The sequence below is a fragment of the Aulostomus chinensis genome, chromosome 10 (genome assembly GCF_037954235.1).
Source record: "Aulostomus chinensis isolate RoL2024-O1b breed Wild chromosome 10, RoL_Achi_v1.0, whole genome shotgun sequence".
In the NCBI taxonomy this organism is placed as follows: Eukaryota; Metazoa; Chordata; class Actinopteri; order Syngnathiformes; family Aulostomidae; genus Aulostomus; species Aulostomus chinensis.
In genome coordinates this window covers 8,045,348-8,071,331 of record NC_141329.1, presented here as the reverse complement: position 1 = coordinate 8,071,331, position 25,984 = coordinate 8,045,348, and the positions used below count along the sequence as shown (strand labels likewise).

At 39.6% G+C, this 25,984-nt stretch overlaps 1 long non-coding RNA gene and 4 other non-coding genes across 5 annotated transcripts; all 5 read left to right on the top strand.

The window, feature by feature from the left end:
- Positions 1-337: 337 nt before the first annotated feature.
- trnam-cau (transfer RNA methionine (anticodon CAU)) lies at positions 338-410 on the top strand. Its single transcript has one exon. It is a non-coding gene; the product is annotated as a tRNA-Met (tRNA).
- Positions 411-779: 369 nt separating this feature from the next.
- Positions 780-852, top strand: trnam-cau (transfer RNA methionine (anticodon CAU)). The gene has a single exon. It is a non-coding gene; the product is annotated as a tRNA-Met (tRNA).
- Positions 853-1,228: 376 nt separating this feature from the next.
- trnam-cau (transfer RNA methionine (anticodon CAU)) lies at positions 1,229-1,301 on the top strand. The gene has a single exon. It is a non-coding gene; the product is annotated as a tRNA-Met (tRNA).
- Positions 1,302-1,679: 378 nt separating this feature from the next.
- trnam-cau (transfer RNA methionine (anticodon CAU)) lies at positions 1,680-1,752 on the top strand. The gene has a single exon. It is a non-coding gene; the product is annotated as a tRNA-Met (tRNA).
- A 10,925-nt stretch (positions 1,753-12,677) lies between these two features.
- Positions 12,678-15,233, top strand: LOC147254268 (uncharacterized). Its single transcript, XR_015118033.1, has 3 exons — positions 12,678-13,162; positions 13,886-14,360; positions 15,106-15,233. It is a non-coding gene; the product is annotated as an uncharacterized LOC147254268 (long non-coding RNA).
- Positions 15,234-25,984: the final 10,751 nt, after the last annotated feature.

Sequence of the window (25,984 nt, the reverse complement as noted above, 5' to 3'; positions counted from 1 at the left end):
CATCCGTCACAGTCGTATCTACGCCGTCAGTTTCACTATGTCAACTACTATGTAGGTACTTACACGACTGTGAGTTTGATGTTTTCCACATTGGAATGCTTTATATTTTGCAAACAAAGGTCATAATTGATTTACACCATTTGGAAAAAAAAAAAAAATTATAAAATTCTGGCCAATCTGGATTCTCCCTCTCTGACATCAAGACTAACCATTATAAAACCACCAAGTTTAAAGGAAGAATACTGCTTTTCCCCCAGGTTATTGCATGCTGTTAGATTGAACAGATTTACTGTTTAGGATTTTTTTCTTCTCTTGGTTGCTGGGTGACAGAATCATGGCCTCGTTGGCGCAGTAGGCAGCGCGTCAGTCTCATAATCTGAAGGTCGTGAGTTCGAGCCTCACACGGGGCAGGTGTTTTAATCTGACCTGGCAAAAACATGCATCTCTCACAGTCTTATCTACGCTGTCAGTTTCACTATGTCAACTACCATGTAACTACTTACGCGACTGTGAGTTTGATGTGTTCCACATTGGAATGCTTTATATTTTGCAAACAAAGGTCATAATTGATTTACACCATTTGGAAAAAAAAAAAAAAATTATAAAATTCTTGCCAATCTGGATTCTCCCTCTCTGGCGGTTTTATATTGGTTAGTCTTGATGTCAAGTTTAAAGGAAGAATACTGCTTTTCCCCCAGGTTATTGCATGTTGTTAGTTTGAACAGTTTTACTGTTTAGGATTTTTTTTCTTCTCTTGGTTGCTGGGTGATAGAACCATGGCCTCGTTGGCGCAGTAGGCAGCGCGTCAGTCTCATAATCTGAAGGTCGTGAGTTCAAGCCTCACACGGGGCAGGTGTTTTAATCTGAAATGGCAAAAACATGTGTCTGTCACAGTCGTATCTACGCTGTCAGTTTCACTTCGTCCACTACCATGTAGCTGTGACATCAAGACTCAGGCCACATGGATATTGCGTGAGTTTGATGTGTTCCACAAAGGAATGCTGCGAATTCAGCAAACAAAGTCCAAAATCGGTTATTACCATTTGGAAAAAATATATAATGCTGTCCAATCTGATTCTCCCTCTCTGACATCAAGACTAACCAATATACAAAATGCCAAGTTCCAATGAACAGGAGTGTTTTTCCCCCAGTGATTTCATGTTGTTCCATTGAACAGATTCACTGTTTAGGATTTTTTTTTTCATGGTTCCTAAGGGAGGGAGTCAGGGCCTCATTGGCGCAGTAGGCAGCGCGTCAGTCTCATAATCTGAAGGTCGTGAGTTCAAGCCTCACATGGGGCAGGTGTTTTAATCTGACGTAGCAAAAACATGTGTTTGTCACAGTCGTATCTACACTGTCAGTTTCACTACCTCCACTACCATGTCGCTGTAACATCAAGACTGAGGCTACATGGATCTTGCGTGAGTTTGATGTGTTCCACAAAGGAATGCTGCAAATTCAGCAAACAAAATTCAAAATTGGTTTTCACCATTTGGAAAAAATATGAAATGCTGTCCAATCTGGATTTTCCCTCTCTGACATCAAGACTAACCAATATACAAAATGCCAAGTTCCAATGAACAGGAGTGTTTTTCCCCCAGTGATTTCATGTTGTTCCATTGAACAGATTCACTGTTTAGGATTTTTTTTTTTCATGGTTCCTAAGGGAGGGAGTCAGGGCCTCGTTGGCGCAGTAGGCAGCGCGTCAGTCTCATAATCTGAAGGTTGTGCGTTCGAACCTCACATGGGGCAAGTGCTTTAATCTTAGATGGCTGTGTTATATCTACACATTCTGTTACACAACGTTTTGCATCAATTCGACCCACTTTGACTACATGGATTTACTCATGTTTGTGAGTCCTAATCCAGGCACAAGTGCCCATTTTCTTGCAGTTTTCTAAATCAGAGGCTGATGTTTTGTTTTGTTTTTTGTTTTATTATCCTGAAATCAAAGTACATTGGAAGGCTGCATAGTCCCAAACAGAAGTCAAATTCACTGACATCATTTGAAAGAAAAAATTACAAAATGTTGTCCAGTCTAGGCTCTCCCTCTTTGAATCTGCTGATATACAGTACATAAAAAGACAAGTCCCTCCAACAATGAGTGTGTTGATCCCAGTTCTTTGCGGATTATTATATTGAACAGATATACCCATTAGGCTCTATCTTTTTTTCCCCTGATTTTGAGAGCAGTTTGTCAGTGCTTTGTTGGCGCAGCAGGCAGCTTATCAGTCTCATAATATACAGGTTGTGAGTTCAAGCCTCACACAAGGCAGGCACTGCTAATATACAATATTATCAAATTCCACATTTCTCATCTTATTGATTAACAAGCTCGAACTGACACATCAATTTTAGATCATCCCTTTTATCATAAATTAGGTCACCAGAAATATAATATTTTCATTTTGAAATATACTGCTAATCGCTTGCATATATGAAGACATTTATGAAAACTACACAATGAAGAAAAAAACATTTTGAGGAAATAAGTGAAACTGATTTACTGAAAAAAAGACAGAGGTGAACTGAAACACTCTATTTGTGATTTCTATCATCTCAAATATCCATTCAGCTGCTAGAATATATGAATCTCTTATCCAAGTGTTTCTCTTCTTTCATGTGCAATTCAACAAGATGTGATTGCATTACTTTTGATTTCTTCCATATCCCACTGTCGTTCAGAATCCTTATCACACAGCTGCAATGGAAAATATGACATTTTCTCTCTTGAAGTGATAGAAAGATGTCAAATCAAAGACCATTCATGACAAGCCTCAGGCGCCTGTGAATCCATCTATCCATTTTCTATACAACTTATCCATACAGGGTTGTGTGTGTGTGTGTGTGTGTGGGGGGGGGGGGGGGGGGGGCTGGAGCCCACCCTAGCTGACATTTGGCGAGAGGCGGGGTTCACCCTGAAAGGGTTGCCAGTCCATCACAGGGCCATCAGGAGCAATTAGGGGCTCAGGATCTTGCTCAAGGATACTTTAACGTGGTTACTGGAGGAAGTGGGGATCGAACCAGCGACCCTTCGGTTGCTAGATGGCTGCTCCTGTGTATATGTGTGTAAAGCCTCCCTTCTTCCCAAGTCATAGATTACAGAGGCCTGCATCATCCTTCTGATGACAGAACACACGTGTGCCACACACACACACACACACACACACACACACATATATATATATATATATATATATATATATATATTCATACACATAGGAAAGAAACTGATCCAGAGTCGTCATTGCACACACTATCCGTCCACACACCATCCACTCAAAACCTTTGATTTCCTTGTCAATAATTAATTGACAAAATCCCACACACACCCACACACCACTAAATCCATTTAAAGTTACATTAAATTTTCAATCATTATATCACTGATGCTTGAAAGCTAAAATAGCATCTTTAAAAAAAGAGTTTGGTAAATTCTGCTCCATCTGTATCGACAGCAGGCACGCAAAACCATTATTTCCCAAATGTAGAAAATAAAAAGGGTTTATATCTTTGCCTGTTTTTTTATGACAAACAAAACTGTCACCTCAAACTGAAAAATGTATTTATCTATTTTGAAATCAAATATCAGTCCAGACTGCTGCATCTCTTGCCTTTGTATGTAACCTGTGTGTGACATGTAAATCACAGTGTGCCATCTCCAGGAGCTGATTGGACAATGAGTGGTCCAATCACAACTTGACTCCACCCCAGCTTTATCAAGTTGTGCCATTGCAGGCATTTTTTTTAAGGGACGTAGAATAACTCATTCATGGTGCAATAAAGAACAACCCTCTCTAAAACTAATCCAAACAAACTTAAAGCAAAATTCATCTCAAAAAATATTGACAATAACAAAAAGACAACAAACTAGGTGAGTATGGTATTTGGGAGATCTAAATGGCACACTGACTGTGTGGCTGAGCAGTACTCCAATTTAAAAAAAAAAAGTTAAGCTGTACTACATCAAAACACAAGACACATACAGTAACTGAAATACAGCAGTATATCACAAGGTGAGGTGAGTGTCTCCATGTCCTATTAAAGATGCAGCTTGAGTGAAGCAGATGCCCCTTAACATGATGATGAGGAGCAGACATAGAAATGGGGGGGTGTCAAACTGTGGTTGGGCAGGGTGGCCCAATCGGCTCCTGGAGATGCTCTGATTTACATACCAAGCTAGGGCAAGTGTTGTTGATCTAGGGCTGTAACACCCCTCCCCTTATAAAGAAAATTAAGATTGTTCACCCAAGTCACATTTCAAACACAGTATTCCAGAAAAAGTAGATTGAATATCTGAAACAAGCAGGTGAAAAAGAAACAGGGTGAGTATTAAGTCTTTGGGGACTAAAACTGCCAACAGGAGAGACAGGAATGCTAGCTGATGCTGGCCGAAGGCTACATGAAAGCGGAACAAAGGTAGGGAAGCTAAAACTCAGTGGGCATCAAGTTCAAAATACTTGGATGAAGTGGAACAGTGAGTGGAGGTGGGAGGCGGGTCTGTTTCCTGGTCACTTTAGGACGCTCAGGCCCGTAGCTCAAACTCCATGTGACTGGTCTAAGCCTTTTCCTGGCATTAGTCTGAAACAGGCCTACAGCTCCACAACACTCACTCTAAGACATCAGACTCACCAATATCAAACAAATATTAATTTCATTCACAATATTTAATTATCCCGGACAAGCCCTTACTTGTTAAGACCACTACCTCAACCAAGCTGGGGTCATAACATGGTGTCGTGAAGGATTGCCATTTCTGTAAACAGACAGAATATTTCGGCATATTTGGGAACAAGAATGAAAACTTAATTGTTCCAACTTGAGCGGGAGTCACATTTAAGCAACAGTGGAGCCACGCTAAGTTTGAAACATTAATGAACTCGATGGATGATTTCAGTACAATATTTGAATCAGTGTGGGAACAAAATAAAACTCAATACATTGTTTTGTTTTGTTTTGTTTTTTTGTGTGTGTTGTTGGCCTGTTTCAGCCCTACAGCCCATTCCACATACTATGATCATTTATGAGTTAAAAAAAAAAAAACACTTTCATTTTAAAGTTGCTCTGTGATGAATGACAGTTGGGATGATTGGAGACGGGCTAAATGCTGCAGACCAATGAAAGCGTGATGAATGGGAAATAATCCTGACCAATGATTGTGATTTATTTAACCTGGCTCCCGGTGATCACTGCTCTGACATTTCTGCCCTGTGTTCATAAGCGAGACCCTCCAAGCAATCAGACATTAATGAGCACATTAGCGGATCTCATTTTGACCGTGGAACCATTCTCAGCTAACATTTAGCGTCAGAATAAGACAGCATACCTGGAAAAACAATGACCTGTGAGAAAACACAATTTGCTGAGAGGGAAAAAAAAAAAAAAAGTTAATTACACCATTATGAGTGAAGGACAAAATTAGTTCAATTAGTTGAAAAAGGAAAAAAAAAAAAAAAAGATTCAACAAATATTTTTACCAACTTTATGGACATAAACCCAAATAATTTCACAAAAACAGAAAAGATTTGTTGGTTACTTAGTGTGTTATAGTAAACTGTGCTTTGGCATTGCTCAGTATGGATTCATGAGGCTACAATGTAAAGTACTTTGAGTACAACTGAGGTAATAGTACTTTGGTAACACAGCTCATTTACCATCCTTTACTGTTGGGATGCATGTTGTGGCTCAACTGTGTAAAAACCTGTTGTGTATGTGTGTGTAATGTACTGCATCTCTGGCTCAGCGGCAGCCTGACGCCTCTTCCCAGGATGTTATGACACACTCTGTCAGCAGGGTAATTATGAGGTAATTAATGTCAGATTAAAGTGCGAATGTTCAGTGATCGCATTAAAGTTGCTGGGAGAAGAAATTCAAGCTGTTCCACAGATGGAAGTCTGGGTTCATTGGTTTTGAGTAAAGATTTGGGTTAAAAAAAAAAAAAAAAAAAAAACTCTTGGAAACAAGTTTAACAAGTTAAAATGAAACTAAAATGTCAAGATGTCTTTCTTGAGCTATGGAAACTAAAATTGTCAGTAGAAGTTATAAATATGTTGGCCAACATGGTCCATGATATCAGTAGCACTCTATGACTACCTGAGAGACATTAAAGACTCAGAGTTCAAATACAGACAAATACCTATCCACTTTAATGCTCTCTGTAATTCTGTGTTTGATGTATTTTAGTCTTTTTTTAAATTTCTAAATTGTCATTTTATTTTATTTTCCATCTTTTGAAATGTATTCGGCTTTTATTCTCTCCTCAACATTCTCCTGTGACATAATTTGAAGTTCTTCTCTCTCGGTTGTTAAACACTTTGAGCTCCACTTTCTGTAATGACAGGTACTATAAAAATTTAGTTGTGTTGGTATTATCAACTTGTGATATGTCAGAATAATTGATATATTTTGAACCTTTTTAACTGAACTCTTCCTCTCGATCATGTAATTAAATCAACGCTGATTAAACCAGAGCAAAGTGCATTCTCATAACAATGGTTATTTTTCATAACAATGGTTTCATTACCATATAACTGAGTCAACATGCAAACAACAAAAGCGGAATTATCATTAAAAAGAGAATTATTGCAGCTCTATTTGCACGGATCCTTGTCCAGGTTTATTTTTAGTTTTAGTATCACATAAGTTGAGCTCTAATGTGTTTGGTACTTTGATTCCATGGCAGAAAAAAACTCAACAACAACCAAATTCTACACTATGCACAGCTTTCATTTCATTTTATGAGTTAAGAGACACAAGCTCTGTCACTGGAAATTACAGTAAAATGGACCTGCTAGGAAGCCACAGTGTGTTTGACAAAAATCCTCCTGAGTATCACAGAGCTGTTGTTGTCACATTGTATCAAAGAGACATAATGCCTTCAGCCTCTCTCTGAAAACCATTATGAAATTATCTAATAATATAAATTCTGCGCGTGTCGGAATTGAGTTGACAGGACTCAAAGCGCACACGCACACACACACACACACACACACACACACACACACACAAAAGTAAGGAAACTGAGACATCTTTGCTGTTGTGTGGCTGTCAGCTCACATTGGAGAATTGTGTGCTCAACCTTGGAAAAAAAACAAAAAACAAAAGATTGTTTGTTGCTCATCAATGAATTAAGGCCAACGTTAGCGTATCCAGTGGGATTGATGAGTTGAGGTGAGTTGAAGTCCTATAATCACAATGCAGTGTATATAAATACTACATCCGGCTCACAGGATGTCTGTACTGTATTTTTCACACACAGAAATGCAAATTAGGTGCGTCTCCATCAAGAGGTTGACGCAGATAAACTATGCTAGTTTTGTTGGAAGATGGCGGCACAGGGAAAGTACCCTGACATGGCTGTGATAAAAGACAATGAGGTTTCAACCCAGAAACAAAATCGGTAGTTGCCTTGGCAACATATACATTATTGGGATTTACAGACATGTGGCGAGCGTTATGGGGAAACTGGAAAAACCACGATCAGCGCAAACAACCTTCACGTGAGATCAGTGTTCGCCACGTCAGACCTTATCTGGTCTTTTTTTTTTCATTTTCCAGGTTTGTTTGTTTGTTTGTTTTTTTCATGAATAAAAAAAAACACCCCAAGTGGATGTAAAAAAAAAAAGTGAAATAGTTCTTTTGTTCTTTTTGTTTTTATTTAGGCATTTCCATCCCTCTTTTCCAATACCATACTTCAAAGTATGCATAAAAAAACAGGGTGATGCAAACCCATGAATTGCAGTTATGTTACATGCTGCAAACAGAAAAAGGTTGTGTTTTTTTCCTTTTCTTTTTTTTTTCCCCCAGGTAAGGTGATCGTGTGCTAACTCACTAACCACATGGCCAGAACACAACACAGCACTTTAGCACCCAAGCATCCACTCTGAATGAGTGTTGGTTCCTCCGTGAACCTCAACAACTAACTATCCTGTGATTAAAGTGCAGAGTCATTTAGCCGATGTTGAAAAGTTGCTCTGTTCATGATGTGACACAGTAAATCAATTAAGGTGAAACATCACTGGGGTTGGCAGCCATACTTCATGTTAGCAAATAGCTGCTATGACCGCAGCTGACATTGCTCCATATGTATGATGATTTCCATAACACATGAGATAAACTGTGAAGAATGTGACAAAGCAAACAACAATTACCAGTGTCAAACTTTGTTAGCGGGGCTGTGCTGTGTTACCAGAGCGCAGACGTGTGAGGAAGGAATGGCACGAGTGTCTTGTGATAACAACGATCGTACATGAATAAGAAAACCCATCGTTTAGTCTAATGACAGAAACATCATTTATATCCTGAGGTGTAAAATTAAAAAAAAAATCCTATGTAACCTTCAAGGGAAATGTCACGGAGTCATTTTCTTGTCGTCAAAATATCCAGTCCACCTCATTTCCTCGAGGAAATAGTTACAAAAGATTAAGTCCACTTTGTCTTATCAGATCTAATCTAAAATGCACTTTCATTTGTAGCTTCTCTCCTTGTCTCCCTCAACAGGGATATCAGTGGGTTCTCTCATACATTAAACATTACACAGTGCTTGAGGTCAGATTCCTGAAGGCTGGAAAAAGAAAAAAAAAATATTTGCACACACTTCAGGTGGACAGAGAGCTGAAATATTCATAATTAATATTTTTCCTCTTAACGCTGTGCTCATACAGAGAGGAAACGCATACGTGCGATCACCCATCCATCCGTTTTCTATACCGCTTATCCATGAAGGGTCATGGGGGGGACTGGAACCCAGCTGACGTTGGGCGAGAGGTGGGTTGCACCCTGGATGGGTCACCAGCCCGTTGCAGGGCCATCAGGAGCAATTAGGGGTTCAGTAACTTGCTCAAGGATACTGCGGGGGGAAGTGAGGATCAAACCAGCTACCCTTCGGTTGCTAGACAGCCACTCTACCTCTGAGCCATGCGTGCGATCAGTGGTGCCATTAAAAACAAAAAAAAAAACTACTCTCCAAAGACTTTTTTTCAATACCACAGAGAATTATTGTGTTGTGTACAGTTTATTACATAAATGCAAATGCAGCCCTGAGGCGAATGCATGGAGCGCAACAGTTTGGTTGCTTGTTAATGCATCTGCTGCCGTGGTCTCCGGAGGAACTGCTGGAAGAAGGGATGCATGGCAAACAACCGGCCATGGCATTTACTCAACAATAAATACCAACTTGTATAAACATCCCCTCATTTTTATTCAACCAGCAACCCCCCCCCCCCGACAATCCCACTTCACTTCCTGTTTAAAGATGAGTGCTCCACAAGAATATATGGGAGCAAGTTGTCTAAATTGGGAGGTTTGAAAACTTTTCAGCCTCTGACCCCCCTAACATAAAGCTACCAGAGACTTGAGACCCCACCCCCCGACAATCCCACCTCACTTCCTGTTTAAAGATGAGTGCTCCACAAGAATATATGGAAGCAAGTTGTCTAAATTGGGAGGTTTGAAAACTTTTCAGCCTCTGACCCCCCAAACATAAAGCTACCAGAGACTTGAGACCCCCCCCCCCCATTAGGCTCAGAAGTAATATAAGTAATGTAATAACTATTTCCAGGTTTCAGCTCCTTTTCACTCTACAGCCACTAACTGCGACGTGCAATCAGGGTGTGCAGGCTTGCTCATCGCTGTTTTCGGGCCCAACAATGAAAGATTCACCTTGGGCGGAGGCCTCTGACCTCTTTGTTTTGGAACAATGACAGCTATATTGACCTTTTTGAATTCATTTTCTTTTTTTATTATTTCTGGCAATGATTTCACATTTATGCTGGCGGGGGAACCTCTGTTTAAATCATCTGGAACCAACCAACGGTCTGGTTTCATCCTAAATTGATGGATTCTATCATATTGGGAATATCGTCCCTTACATGATATTGTTTTCAGGCAATTTATAAATAAAAACATAACCCTGAACAATAAATATCACTTAGAGAGGAGTAGATCACGTGGAAATCCAAATGTTGTATTCATTGCAAATTTACAAATAAAGACATGTATACACAATGATGTCTGATTTGGAGAGCCGTTTTATTCTGGTAATGCAAACAAAATATACTCCAAACTAGTAAATACAAAAATAAATCATTAATAAAATCTCCATGTGTTTCTCTGTTTAATTATTGAATTCATGCAGGTGACAAGGGATGAGTAGGGATGATTTGGGAATTTGAAGAACAAAAAGGCCTCTTTGCATTCACAACGCACCAACAATGACCTAAAAAATGTATTTCAGTTAATACTACAGTAACAAAACACTTCCCCGAGATTGAAATGCAATATAAAACCACTGGGGGTTCTTCGAATGCAGTGAGACCTATTTTTATCTGTGTCAGCTATGGGATGACAGTGAGGAGATGACTGTATTATAGCAGGAGGTCAGAGGTCATGACCTGCTGCCCAGGAAGTTTTACACTCCACACTTTAACTCAACAACTTTGCACAATTAATGATTTATTGATAAGTGACAATATAAAAGAATGACAGCTTGGAACATTTTGATACAGCCAAAGGTGCACGCATGGCCCATTAGTACACGATGCATGCAAGAGTGATATATAAATGCTCGCTGAGGTGAATGCAAAAAAATGAAGAAAAAGAACCCCCTGAGACATTTATTGCTGCTTTTGGTTTTCTTAACCACAGTTGGCACTGATGGCAAAAAAAAGTTTGCATTTGGAATCACAGAAAACATACGAAAAGGAGGTCAGTCCTATGATGTAAAACTGAGCAGTGACAGGATTGGACAAAATTACCAAATCTCTCTCTCTCTCTCTCTCTCTCTCTCTCACACACACACACACACACACACACACATACAGAGGGAGGTTGAGGTCAAGTCATCAGATTATGGTGTAAGTGGAGCTGAGTCATGTTGTTGTTAAACTGACTACAAGATGTGCTGAAGCGAGAACACCCACACACGCAAACACACAAACACACACACACACACACACACACACACAGGTGGTTTCATTGTGAGCTGTATGTCAGATGGCATTTTCGATTCTAGCAGGAAATGGGCTGTGACAGACGTTACTGCAGCACACACACTGCATAAGAAAATAGCCCCTACTTCTGGAAAAACACTCAAGGTTACACTAAACTTTGGTTGAAAGAAAGAAAGACAGAAATAATCACTTTGGATGACCTCAAGCGAGTGCATTTCTAATCAAATGTATTCATGATGCAGGCAATGTAAAGCAATCTACATGTGTGTGTGTGTGTGTGTGTGTGTGTGTGTGTGTGTGTGTGTGTGTGTGTGTGTGTGCGCGCACACACACAAAGTACTCAATACTCTTCACAGGAAGGTGGCTGGTTATTGCCAAGGGTTATGGCGTTCCGTTTGCTCAGCTGGGATGAGACATCCGCCAGCAACCCGCCTCTCTAAAGGGTCTGAGCAAAGGCATCTGGCCGGGGGCTTCTAGTTGCTTGTTCACCCCTGTGAGCAGATGCAGGCTCCTCTGCGTGCAGTGTGATTCCTCTCAAATGTGCCACCGTATTGATGATGCACAGCAGGACGAGGAATAGCTTTATAGAAGTGGGTGTGCAGGTGCTATGTGGCCCCTGGATGCAGTGGGGACAGAAAAATACAAAAATGGCACTTTGATTGCCTGCAAGGTAATCACAGGGCATCACAAACGGGAGGCAGGAGAACTGAGCCGAGCAGCTGATTCACCTGATTCAAGGCCAGCATTGGTGTCGTCCTCTAGGATGTCCAGAAACTCACGGGTAGCGAGGGATTCCCAAAGTCACTCCTTTCCCCCCAAAGTGCCTTTTTTTTTTTCATCTTTTCACTGCTGCAGTTCCTGCCCAGGCGAGTGAGCACAGAGGTTGCAAGCAGCCCGGTGAGTGCTGTGATCACGTTTCAACAAACTAGAGCAGCTTTTTCACTGGTCTCTTGGGCAGGTTGGTTATCACAATAGGGATCATTTAAAACGTCAGTTCTGGAGGAATTCACTACCAGATTTTAGTGTTGACCGCAGTAAAAAATAGAAAATAAAAAAAAGAGCTTTCTCCTGTCCTTTGTGCTTCCTATAGGTTTTATAAAATTTGATTTAAATGTAAGTTGACAGGTTGTTTTGTCTGAGGTCAAAACAATTTCACAGAGCAAAGCAAAAGTGACGTAAGGAGTTCTATGCTGTCTTACATGCAGCTTTAAGTCCTACAAATGTATATTGCAGTATAACACTGCCAGTAATTGCTAGCACAGATGAGATCCTTGCGTGTTTCTCATTTTCTAAGCGATGTCACAGCAAACAGCAGAATACCTCCTCAGCAACACTGTAGCCTGTGATGAAAAAAAAAACCACTTATAGAATCATACAGTTTGACTGAGAGCTAAAATGACAACAGCCTGATTGTGAAGTGAATGGAGGTCTAAGAAAAAACATATTTCAACTTTGAGATGGCGAGATATCCTAAAATCAAGAGAAGAGAAAACACAACAGTCCTAAACACACTCTAAGTATGACCAGCATTTTTACTGCATCGCTTGACTTTCTCTGCACCCACACATCAGAATGCATCAAAGAACGGATCTACCGGGTGTAATTTTAACTTTCAAGAATGACAGCGTAATGCATCACTCTATGACTCTGACCTCCAGGAGTGTGTAACAGACAGTAGTGTTACTTCTGTTCTGCTGTATTGTATGCTAATGCCTTCTGGAGCTCCACTTTCTCTTGTTGGTACCTGTCCTGGATAAAAGCTCTTTGTCTATTTCTAGTGATTCCATCCCAATGGCTCCACCACACTCGCCCTTCAGCTACATACATGCGTGCAAGTGTTTGATTCATGACTGTTTTGCTGTTTTATAACACAAAATGAGAAATCTACCACAAAAAGATGATGCAAACCTCAGAAAGACAAGTTTCCAGTTTGGAGCATTTGGCTAAAATGATGCAGAGGAGAATAGCTGAGACCCGTAGGAGCAGAACTGGCCACTGATTCTCTGTGCGTGTTCCATTGGACTCGATACAGTCTTTAACCCACGAACAGTCAAAGAGGATATCAGTTGGAATTTTTAGTCCGCTGTTCAACATAGATATTCCTGCATAAATGCACTGCTGCATAAATCATTTCGTATGTGAGAGAAATGGTCAACCGGAAGAAAATCTGATTGCAGCCAACTGTAAAGGGGCATACTATCGGACATACTGTGGTAAATAAATCATTCTTCCCAATCCAGGACAGTGACAGTTGTCAATGAAATGCAGCTCACTTGCAAACAGAGGAGAACCACGTTTTCTTTTTCTTTTTTTTTTCAAACTATTCAGCTGCAGTGCAGAGGAGCAGCACGATCTGTGTGTTCAGTCATAAGCCTGGAGTGGTTAAATGAGTCATTGATGTCAGGTCGCCAATCCAGCTCTGGAGTGGCTAGTAGAGTGGTAGAGTGTAAATATGTGTATACATATATGTGGATATGTGTGTATGTGTGTTTATGTTCATCCAAACTACATCAGGGTTCACCTAACTGAACAGATCTTTCCATTTATTTCTATGTATATAAAGTGCAATGACCAAATTCTATTTGTGTTATCAAAAAGATAAGTTTGATAAGAGAAAACGATAGAAAGGCCAACAGTGAGATGTGTAGGGCAGCGTGTGGGTGGGTGAGCGATTGAGGCGGGGTCAGAAGGTCCTCCAAAAGATGATTGGTATTTTTTGAAAAACAAGACATCATCATTATATGTAATCTCTGAGTCAACCTCAGAGTCGCAGCGTAGCCTCGAGTTCAGTCTTATTTTCTCAAGACCGCGTTGATCTGACCAAGGACAGTGGCTCTCCGCACAGATGACTGAAACATACAAAGATTGAAATGTGAGGATCAACTGGCAGAATTCCAGAATTATAACTCATTCATTTCTTGCATTTCATGCTGCAGCAGTCATCTGACCACAGTTCACCCCCGACCCACTAATACAACTGAAGCGAGGCACGTTATCGTCTGACAGCGTTCCTCAGACTGTCCGTATTAATCAAGCGAGCGCTGAGGAAATGACATGAGGTCATTGCTGAATGTTTGGATGGACCAGATCTGACCAGACTCCAGAGCTGCTGGACTACCTCCAGATCAGATCCGTATACAAATCAGAGGCAGCTGTAGCCTCCCTCATCCTTATGTCTCTGTCAGACTCCATCAGAGGTGTTTAATTGATCTACCTGTCTTGATTTTAGGTAAGCATTTCATTCAGGTGTCAAATGTGCGCCTCATCTCTGTATCGTTTACTGTAAATCTTCACTTCTTTCTCTTCCCAGTGGCAGTATCTACAGTTCTATATGATAGAGATGACCTAGACTTGACCTTCTCCCATCAAGGCCTTGCAGCGATTCATCGCACTGCTGCATAGCACTGAAAAGTATGAAAAATATAACAACAACAACACAGAAGATCTGCAACCCTTATGCACGTTCATGGGTCTACTGTATATATGGTTGAAATATGCATCTACTGTAGGTTGTTGTTGTTTTTTTCTGAAATCATTTCAACAATGAAAAGACGGAAACAAATGTTTAGCAACCACTCTTTTCCAGATGTTTTGGACAAAAAAAAATTTCTAATTTACAAAAATGTGACTAAATCGGATGTAAATCTTAAGACTGTAACTACATCAAATCGGCAAACCCAAAAACCTGGTGAGACAAGGATGTAAATCAAGACTAAAGTAACATAATTCCCATTTCCCTGATAAGATGAAGATAAGATGAAACTGCTTGGACTTTTCATCAATTAGAACTTGAAGGGAAAAAAAATGTGACGATGAATAGAAAAAGGACATTTGAAATAGAACTAAAATTAAATTTTCAAAAATTAAAACTGCAAAATATACTCCAAATTAAATTGAAAGATGTGCTACGGAAACTTCTCAGTAAATCACAATAAAAGAATATGTTTGGAAAAATTAAAATTTCTAAAAACAGGCATATTTATCATAAGGTAATGGAAGCTTGAGTCACACTTGTCTCGTGACAAGTAGGTGATTGGAATAAATTAGTTGTACCTGTGTGTTCAGCTGCTGGATGGCTCAGGAAAAGACTGAAGTCGAGCTCACGCTGCAGTTAAAGCGTCTGATTAATAAAACGGTGGAACCTCCTCCTCATTAGGTATCTACTGCTTTATGCACCTCCAGTAACACCGCTGTTGAACTGAGGGAGGTTTAGTGAGGAGGAGGTGATGGCACACTGAGAAACATATGAACAGGACACTGCAGGTGCTGCGTGGAGGTCAGGGTAAGTTGGTGCATCTGACTGGGCAAGACACACACACACACACACACACACACACACACACACACACACACACACACATGCGCACGCGCGACAAGAGAGCCATTCCTCCCTGTGTGATATTGCCACGAGCTCTGAATAAACACACATTGCGCTCTCCAAAGTCCAACTCTCTCCGGTGTTTTCCAGCATTTCAGCCGGAGGGTTTCTCTATAAAATATGACCATTAGTGTGTGCTGCTGCCAGATAACACAAAGCCTCAGCTAGCAGCCATAACACAAGGCCGGCTCTGGCGGCAAACACAGGTGCTGTGAAGGAAGGACGGCTTTTAACAAACACACCTGACTGATCTCCCTGTAACTAACACTCTAAAATATGGTAGGATGCTTTTTTTTTTCCCTCTTAATGTCAGGTGTTTCCACAAGAACAAACAACAATCTGCAGTCGGTTGTTTCTCATCTCAGGATTAAAAGCAGCAGCTCCTTGGATACATTTATCTCTTCTTCATAAAGACAAAGGACAACAAACCCACTGAGACACGCTGAGCAGAACATAGTGAAAGACCTCGGCCATATCCTTCCTCTTTTTTTGTGTTCTCTTTTGCTCTGATGGCATAAATTAAATGTTGTAAGACAAGAGAGAAAATATTTGAACTTAATGCATTTTTTAAAAAATTCACAATTTATATCAAAGATCATTGACTTAAGCAAAATGGTAAAACACAAGAGAAAGTCATCATCTCTTGCACGTCTTCAAAAGGAATCTGAAAACATTTAATCACAGATGACCTTAACAGCAAATCTCTTGGTTGAGATACAAAGTATTACTGAGGTATTTGTGCTTAAGACGATAAACCTTCCCAGGCAACAGCTAATGATGGTGTAGCCATGCAGATGTTTGTTATTCAGGCTGAGCTTTAAGGCTAATGGCATTGATTTTAAAGGAAAAAAAAAAAAGGAAAGGAAGATAGAAAGATATTTCAGGCTCATTTTAGATCCTGGTCTTTATTTTTAAGCCTGTAAAATGTAATGGATGAAGAGATAATTTTCCCTCAATGTTTATACAATGACTATCGGAACTGGGAATAAAAAGTAATCATTTCAGGGAACTGAACTGAGGCCGCAGTTGAGTTATTTCATCCTATTTTAGCTCGATGCACAGAGAAAATGACAGATGATGTGTTCATTTCACAATTCAGACTCACATCAGACAACCGTGATAGAACTTTTGTCACAAAAAAAGCAAAGCCATAAAACTTTTTTCTTTCCCCTGCTCTGAATGCTGGTTACAGCAAAAGTCTGTTTTAAAAAGAGTTGCTAATCACATTAAGCGGAAAGAAAGTGACAATAGCAATTTTCTACTCTCTAAGCAGACGCTGAACAAATAACCTATCAAGTAAAAGTGGCACATTCACATTTTAAAAACAGCGGAATAAACTGTTTTAATAACGCAGCAGCAGAATGTAACAGCGGAAACAATAAATCATAAATGAAGACTCCAGTAATTTAGAGTCATGAGTTATTTGTTTAAATAATCTCAAAATGCAATGAAATGGTAGAAGCCATTATATATATATATATATATATATATATATATATATATATATATATATATATATATAATATAGAATATATGTGTGTGTGTGTATATATATATATATATATATATATATATATATGTGTGTGTGTGTGTGTGTGTATATATATATATATATATATATATATATATATATATATATATATATATATATATATATAAAGCATATAAATTAAAAAAAAAAAACACAAAACTGGCCAAAAAATATTTCTGGTGTTATTGGCTCACTAGTTTCTCACAAACATCATGAGAAGTTCAATATCTAGTTCAGTCTAGATGGAATCTTCCTTGGGCTTCTACCATTTCATTGCATTTTAAGATAAGATATATTTCAAATATATATATTTTTAAACGTGTTTTGGTTCTGAACCATTATGCACTTCAAATATGGTGTATTTTGTTTGATAGGTGTATGCAAAAATAGTTGCATTCATCATTAATCGTGTTTTGATATTTACAAACAATTCTGTGTTGGTTAATTGTAAGGAATTTGTAGAATATTAATAGTTATTTGACAGGAAATGACTCCATATCTCCATATCAACCCTGCCACAAACAGTGTATGAGGCAGGGATTTTGCCTCGACAACAATTGTATCCATACTGTCCATATAAACAGTTCATTCAATCAATTTTTACAGTTCCGATGATGACAAATGACTGAACTTTCCTCCAAAGCAGAAGAGACAAACAACAGCACTGAACACAAGAGCCCATATGAAAGAAAGCTGAAGTCAACAATATCTGTAGTCTTATGTCCCCTCTCCTTTTTGTAAAGCATGAAAATGTTTCCCATCAAACATATTTTGTATCATTCTGCTCAATTAGTATTATTATTTTTTGGGCTCTCAATGATTTAAAATTCAATCAAAATTCCAGGAAAGCAAAGTTAGCAAGTAGAGACATTTCCGTCACCATTGCCTTATTCACGTCACTCAGTCTAAAAAAGTTGGTAACAAAATACTGGTTGGCCATTTATTGCCAGTGTTAGTGACAAACATGGGTGCCTGCCCATTGGTGGAATTCAACTTTTTTTTTTTTTTTTGTAAATGGGTAGCGGAGAAACATTTTTGAAGCTTTTTCAAGGGACGTAAGTCATTGGAAACCTTTTACAGTCAAATGGAGAGGCTCATGATTGTAAAAAAAAAAAAAAGGAGGGGGAGCAGAGCTTCCCAAGGAATATCAAAGTACATCCCTGGGGGGGTCTTCTAGTTGTTGCAACTGTTTAAGAGGATAGTCTCAGTCATGGTGCCTAAACTGTACTAATTAGCTCCTCTCATTATGGAGCTGCATTCACCGAACACCGAAATCCTTCAGATTCGTTCTGTTCTTGAGAGGAAAAAAACAAAACAAAAAAAACATCAGTTGGGCAATAATTGTAGCTCGTTGTTTCTGTGTTTGGGTTTCCCGCAATCGGTGCTCAAAATAAATAGAATTGGAACAAGGATAAGTCGGGAATTTGAAGAGCTTTTCTTTTTGTTTTCACCCACACAGTTCAATGCCTGACCCCCAATTCCCTGCATGTCCTTGATATTTGTTTTATTTCCTCTCCTCTTCATCTCTATCATTCTCCGCAGTCCCCGTTTTTTTTTTTTGTCTGATGCTATTTTGTTTTCCAGCTTTATTTCCTTGACTGGAAAGAAAATTTCTTTCTTGATTGTTTTTGTTTATTTTTCTGACAAACTTCGGCTCTAGCTTTTACACTCAAGGTGTGTATTCTTTCCTTTTGTTATCCCCCAGAAGGACTGGAAGCACTAATTAAAAGGCAGCCTAATTTATATCACGGACAGAAAACTCGTGTGTCTGTGTTTTCTCTCATCATCCATAATAACTTGTTCAAAAGAACTACCCCAGATCAAGAAATGTAAACGCCCTTTGTTGCATTCATTGACATTTAGCAAAGCTCGACAAGCAAACAAAAAAAATGCTACTCACTAGTAATATAAATGTATCTTGTGCCCTTTGTCATGACATGTTGATGGACGTGACAAGTAGCCAGTAGTGAGGGTTGTCTTTCCATTTCCACTAAACCAGTGCTTCATTCGAAGTGTTTTCTTTCCCTAAACCCAACCACACTGTGCTAATGTGACTTGGTTGGCCCTGGTCAAAGATATTCTGAAAGCCTTTGCTGTTGAACCTGCCATCAGTGAGAGAGCAGCACCAGTGAAGCACTTAGCGGGTGATCTAAATGAAGTCAAGGATGGGAGGAGAGCTTCAAGAATAATATTTTATTAGAGGAACCACGAGCTCCTTGCTGTGTATTTAGCAATAGGTGAAATATTAACCGGTCATCGTCATCTTTTTCAGAAAGTCTCTTTTTGTTTTTTGGGGGGTTTTTACAGTATTTATTTTTGGAGAAGAGAAAATGTCTCTGGTAGATCTGGTAGTACCTCTGAGAAATGTGAGATTGTTAAGGTAAAAGCACTCGTAGGTGACAACCCCGGGCTTATTCACTTGGAGGCTTAACGCGGAATATAAAGAGCATCATTTCTAGATTATAACCGAAGACAGATTAGCAAACGAGTCTCCAATGCTAAAAATCCAGCAAGGAAAATATAATCCAGATTACTTGTTTTCGGGGATTTCCACACCAGTCAACCAGGACTGGAGGCAGGTCTTGGTCATGCTATCTACGAGGGGTTTGTATCTGCGGATCTTTAACTGTACCTAAAAACATTTTTTTGTCCACCCAATGCCTGCAATGGCTTGTCTCTATCCTTGTTGTGCATGTCAAGAATCCACACATTCAGCCAGGTCGCCAATCTGAAGTTACATCTGGAGGCAAATTTGCAGTCGAGAGCCACAGTTTTTCAATGCAACAATTAAAGTCAAACACCGCTTCCTCCCCCTTCAGTCCTCATTACACTCAGGGAGCTTGTTCCGTTTTACAAGCAGGCCAAACCAATCAATTTGGTGATAAATTGTACAATCCTGCCTTTAAGAAAGATGTTACCTTCAACTACGATGAAAGAAATTTCACTGACTGACAAGTTTCCTGTTTGCCTCCAAGAAAGCCAAGGTCTTGCTTCATCCCCAGGTAGTAACAGAGTCATCTGCTGCTATGGTGACCTGACCTCATGCCTGTGAGTCGGCGATGAAAGATGGTAAATTCGAGCAGGGGTCTGCTGAGAAGACGTCAGGCAACGTTCCACAAAATCTATCAGAAAAGCTTTGCTCCTTGAATTTATTCTCATTAGGAGTTCATAAAGTTGTCTTCATTCATAATTCATTCATTTGCTCCTTGATTCAACTTCCCCCTCCCCTTTTTGCATATCTTATTGTCTGTGCTATTTATAGCATTTATTAGACATACTGTAATATTTGATCACTGATGTGTTTCTGTGTTCCTCATTGTAGAATTATGTCAACCCTGATAGGGAGCGTGTATAATTTCTCTTAATGAGACCGATTAATATGGTTTTCTCAATTAATAATTAATGATCAATTAATGAATAACCCATGAGGCACTGTACAACTGGGTCAAAGGAGAAGCAGACCATGACAGTGTGGAATTATTATCGTGTCTTAAAGATTAGATTTCCTCTGCCTGGAACCTGAGCTGCATCTCCCTGTGGAGGAAAGCGAGACCCCGTCTCCTGACACAACCAGAGAGCACACTCAGTCCTGGACAGAGAGCAGATTGCACACTTACTCTCACTTCCCGCACTCTGAGCCTCATTTCGTCTCCATCTTATTCATGACGTCGCTCCCTGAGAGTTGAAACTCTCCTCTTACCACCACTATCACCAGCTCTCATCCTCTCTCCTCTTTTCTATTGCTGTGTTTTTTTTCTGCCACCGTAACCGTTTTTTTTTTTTTTTTCTCAACCTGCTTACTGTGTCTGTGGGGGGAAAAAAACAAACAAACAACTTTGTTTGCAAAAGGGATGAATTACATTTTTATGGAATAAAATGATACGGTATAAAGTTAAAAAGGGAGTACTGCTCAACACCTCTTAAGACATGTCAGTGCAAATAAAACAACCTGAAATAGCAGAAGTTGCCCAAAAACCCCCTGACATCGTTGCACATAGCAAGTGCTGGTTTACACTAAGCAAAATGCACTGTATTTGCACTGCAAAAATGTTTTAGAATAGAAAAAAATGACTGTCGATACAACTGGCATATGACATGATTCATAATACTAAGGAATTATCATCCCTGCATGCTGGGATATCTCTGCAGCACCACTGTACTTAGTTTAGAATTCTGACAGACATTTAATCTTTAGAAAATATTGCAGCTCTTGCAATTTGGATATTGCCTTATGCCATATTGCTCTTTGATAAAATATGGATTAAATGTGAAGCCTTATGCTTTCACCATGAGTGTATCTAAGGAGCAGCAGATTGCATCATTTCACATCTAAATAGTTTGAATTATGACATAAAACATCTTGGTCGACATGCTGGTTTTTAAACACTGAGCCCACAGATGAAGGCTGTGTATGCGTCTTTGTTATCGCACTGCTGATTCTGTCTCTTTCTGGCTTTTTCTTATGGTGAAATGCTTCACCGGGATCGGGCTGCGCTTACTAAGTGTGAGATATTACTAAAGTTTAACTGTGTGATGTCAACAGCCAGGAAAATCCTTCCAAGAATGAAATAGTTCACATTTTCTTATCAACCCAATAAACTGTCCGATATATTTGATTGACAGGGAGTTCACAATTGCATCCTTGCGCCATGAGTCACCACGAAAACAATAAAATGTCAAAATCCATCAAAGCATGTGAGAAATATTGGTGTAGAAAATCAATAATCCAATATGGCTGCCACAGGAAGTGAATTTAAATGAATCTCCCTGTCTTGTTGAACAAGTGACTGAAATATAAGGCAAATTCATTGGGACATATAAGAGATATTAAAAATACTGAAACTATAAAAAAAAGGAAGAGAAAGAGGATTGGATGAAACAGTGTGGACCTGAACTACACTTACCTGGGAATGAAATAAATGAATGTGGTATTTTGTTTCTGTCTCGTCGTCTCCTGAACACTTTGCCACATCCACTCCTGGAACCTTTCCTGACACCGTCATGGTTTGTGACATCAAAACAACAGATCCTGATTATACAGCCTGCAGGGGGGGGACTGTGAAGGTAGCGTTGAGAGACAACACGCTCAATGACAAGGCAGATAGTGTTCAAGGAGCCAAACGACCCGGAGACAAATTAGGCCTCAAACGGGGCCGTTTCGGTATTTTTCATCATAAATACATCACACTTTTTTGAGTGAGGTGGAGCTGCAGCACATCAGATATACGTGACGTTAACAACAGAAGTCGCGTCCTTGATAGTGTCTCTTCATATCAACAACAAATTGACAGATAATCAATAATACATCAAACAACAGGGATGAAATAGGAAAAGGCGCAAAACAAATTAATCAAACAAGCAGTCACGGTGAAGTATTCATTCTGGCCCGAATTAAAAAAGACAAGTTGTGCCTCTCATCTGGCCTCCCCCTGCTGTGTCACTGTTAGCCTCCTAGTATGCTTTATCCTTTGCTGATGCCTCTCCAAACATCATGGCCTAATACACCAGTGTGGCCTTTGCTCAAAGTGCTTACATTGTCAGTAAGAGACAGCAGGTTCCATCCCAGTGGTACCTTTTTTTTTGCCTGGCTTTTTTCTGAGCCAAACTCTTCAAATATTGCAGCCATTTATGTTTTGTTTTGTTTTTTTTTCCCCAAAATCTTTACTTCTCACTGCACTGCCATTTTTTCCTCAAAAAAAATACGCTGGGTGCAGTGCTCAAAAATGAACAGGAAACAGGCAGAGTTGAAGAGCTCCCATGTCAAATACAGCAATATATTTCTGCTTAAAAACCTTTTATGTAGTGTAAGTATTTAAAGATGGCAGCACGGTGGTGCAGTGGTCAGCACTGTCGCCTCACAGCAAGAAGGTTCCGGGTTTGAGTCCCGGCTCGGGGACAGGATCTTTCTGTGTGGAGTCTCCATGTTCTCCCTGTTCCTGTGTGGGTTCTCTCTGGTACTCCAGCTTCCTCCCACAGTCCAAAGACATCAAGAGGGGACGAGGCTGATTGATACACTAAATTGACCGTAGGTGTGACTGTGAGTGTGAATGGTTGTCTGTCTCTATGTGTTGGGCCTGCCATGGACTGGAGACCTGTCCAGGGAGAACCACATTTCATGGGTTTTTTTTTCCCACCAGCACATCTCTCCACTAAGAAATAATCAGAATCAGAAATAATGACATCGTGAAAACTTGAAAGTTTCTTACTCAGGCCAGAAACTTTTATGAATGTGGTAAAACAGCAAAAGGGTAATTAAATGTTTCTCTTTCTCTCTCCCTCTGAATAACTCCATTTTCTGTAAAACCCAGAATATCCATTCTCTTCCCCTTTAGAGGAAAAATATAAATTAATTTGTCTCAGTAAAACTATACAGTTTCATGCGGAACAGCATACTGTGAAAAAGATATAATTTACATTTAAATGGGGCAGTTATGGTACTGTAGAAAATCACAAAGATAAAAGACAGTTTACGAACATCTTTCTTCGTAATTATTCCTTTTATCTAACCCAATTGCAAACTTTAACCTCAAGAGTGATTGACCAACCTCTACATCACTGCCATTAGAATAGGTTTCCACCCAAACTGTCAGCATCATGAAGAAATATTTCTGATCTGGATTTTCACTCAACGTCTTCTAATTCACAGCCTCGACTCCACTGGTAAGTGTTGTGTGGACCAGGCTCGGCCCAAATACAGTGAGCCAGAAGCATCAGCAGACAAATCAGTGACAAAGTGGAGAAAGTAGTGGTGTCTGAAATCATTCAAAACCCATTTGTTTAGTCTCCTATAAGAAATCTTGATCTTGTTGTAGGTCCAAACACCACCGCTGCTGTCAGATAAATGCTTGAAAGGTTGATTGTTTTCTCACAATCTTGTATTTTCCCTGTGAAATTGAATGAGGACTTTGTGGTTCAGCCAAGATAATGAGTACAGCCAAAAGTGATATTGCACAAGCTGAGCGTTCAAGGAACAGAATCCATCAGTTAACAAGTTGATTTTTAGTCCAGAGTTGTTCAACACAAATACAATGCCAAACTTAAAAACTTGTTTGCGCACATCCATCTTCAGAGTTTTTCAAACACCCAAAACACATCACTGAGTGATCACATAAATTGATGCAAAATCAGCCCAACTCTGAAAATAAATATGAAGGGGTTTGTATATTCACAAGATTTTTGCTCTTTTAGGAGTTTTGCTGCAAAAACGTTAAAAAATGCTGCATTATTCGTTCACGCAGGAGCCGCCATTTTCTAGAGATTTCTAAACAACGAATGCAGCTGCAAAAAGTTCATGTAACCTGGTTTTCCAATGTCTCAGATCAAAATGGGGGGAAACTACATACATCTATGCCCTTATTTATTTAGAATTCCCACAATTCAAGCACTTTTAACAGCAACAACAACCCCCCCTCCAAAAAAATAAATTAAATTAAATCAAAAAATAAAAAAGCTCTGTAGAATCCTGGAGGGACTGATTATTTATCCTAACATGGAAATCCAACTGTTCATGTTGTTAATGGCTCCCCCCGATGCATTGAGTGGTTTTTGTCTTTTATATTGCAGTTTTCATATTAATGTTGTCGTATTAGTGTCAGTAATACATCTACATCCAGCCCGCCCTGCCATTCTTGATTCACTTTGTACTAGTGGTACCTTCTGTATGCTGTCTTCTGAAAGCCACCAGTCGAGAATGTTCTGCTTTACATTTTACCACCATTACAATTGCATTACTGTTTTCATTCAACTATATCTAACTGAACGTCTTTGCACAGTTGCGCCTTTGTGATTCGCAGCAGGCAACCGGCTGATCTTTTTTTAATTCATGATGTAAAACTCTCTGTACTTTCTCGAATGCTGTCTCTCTCTCTGTTGAAATATGCAGGATCCCGAACCAAAACGAGCATGCAGAATTGCAGGTGGGGCGGGGGGGCACGAGTTCTGGGGTGTTGAAGTGGATGCGGTATGGAATTACAGGGTCTGGTCTGGATTTTCAAGTTGAATTCAAACTGGGAATCAGGGTGTAATTTAGGTTGAACCATCACCAGACAAATTATGATCATTAATTTTTTTTGTAAGAAGAGTGATAGCTATCATGATATGAACTATAAACATAAAACAAATCCACACGTTAACTAATATGCTGACGACGGAAAGCTTACTTTTTTGCACTTTGTCCCCTGAGGTTGTGTTGTGGATTTTTGTTCATTCTTCCAAACACATCTGGATTTCATTCTGCTGGTTCTTGGAGGAAATGGTGAATTAAGGGGTGAAATGAGGCAGTGACAAATAGCTGAAGGCTCGTCCAGAGCATTTACACAGTGTGTGTGTGTGTGTGTGTGTGTGCGTGTGTGTGTGTGTGTGTGTGTGTGTGTATCAGGTATTTATCCTCTTGTGAAAGAATGTAAAAACAATGGTATTTTTATATTTTTGTACATTAAATGTCTGTCTTATTTTGCCATCCTGCTTTTCCAACACTCATCAACCATCGTCATTCACATCACTAAAAATTATAAGATTTATAGATCGCTGCCTGATGAATGTTAAAAAAAATGGCCAACTTCATTAGAATACTTGAATTACCCATACCCAAGTCCATCTGTCCTTCTGAGACGAGACAGATGAAAGTGAGAGAGAAGATGAGATGCATTAATTCCTGAATTCTACTGATGATTTCCTCTCGTGACAACTTCTGTTGAGCCCTCCAGCAAGGCGCTAAACCTGATAGCTTCAGTAAACATCCAGCTGAGGAGATCAATAACTTCATTATAAATGAAGCTTTGCTGAGCAGCCTCAGGTAAGAGCATCTGTGTTGGAAACACAAGGGACATGGAAGGTGTGCAGAGAAAGGAAAAAGTGCTTTAAATGACCATAGAAATATTGTGGGTATTGATTAAAACAAACAAAAACATAAATAAGAAATGAACATAACGAGGAAAACTGCTGTCGCTTATTCGTGCGCTTGTGTTTGGTTTAAACAATAAAACTGGTGCAGGGCTACATAGACACAGGAGGATATTGTGAAACTCAATTGTTGCATGCATTTATTCATAAAAGGTGATTACATTGTGGCGTGTGCATGTTCTCCCCCCGTGTCGGGGTGCTCCACCTTGAATGGCGGCACTGACT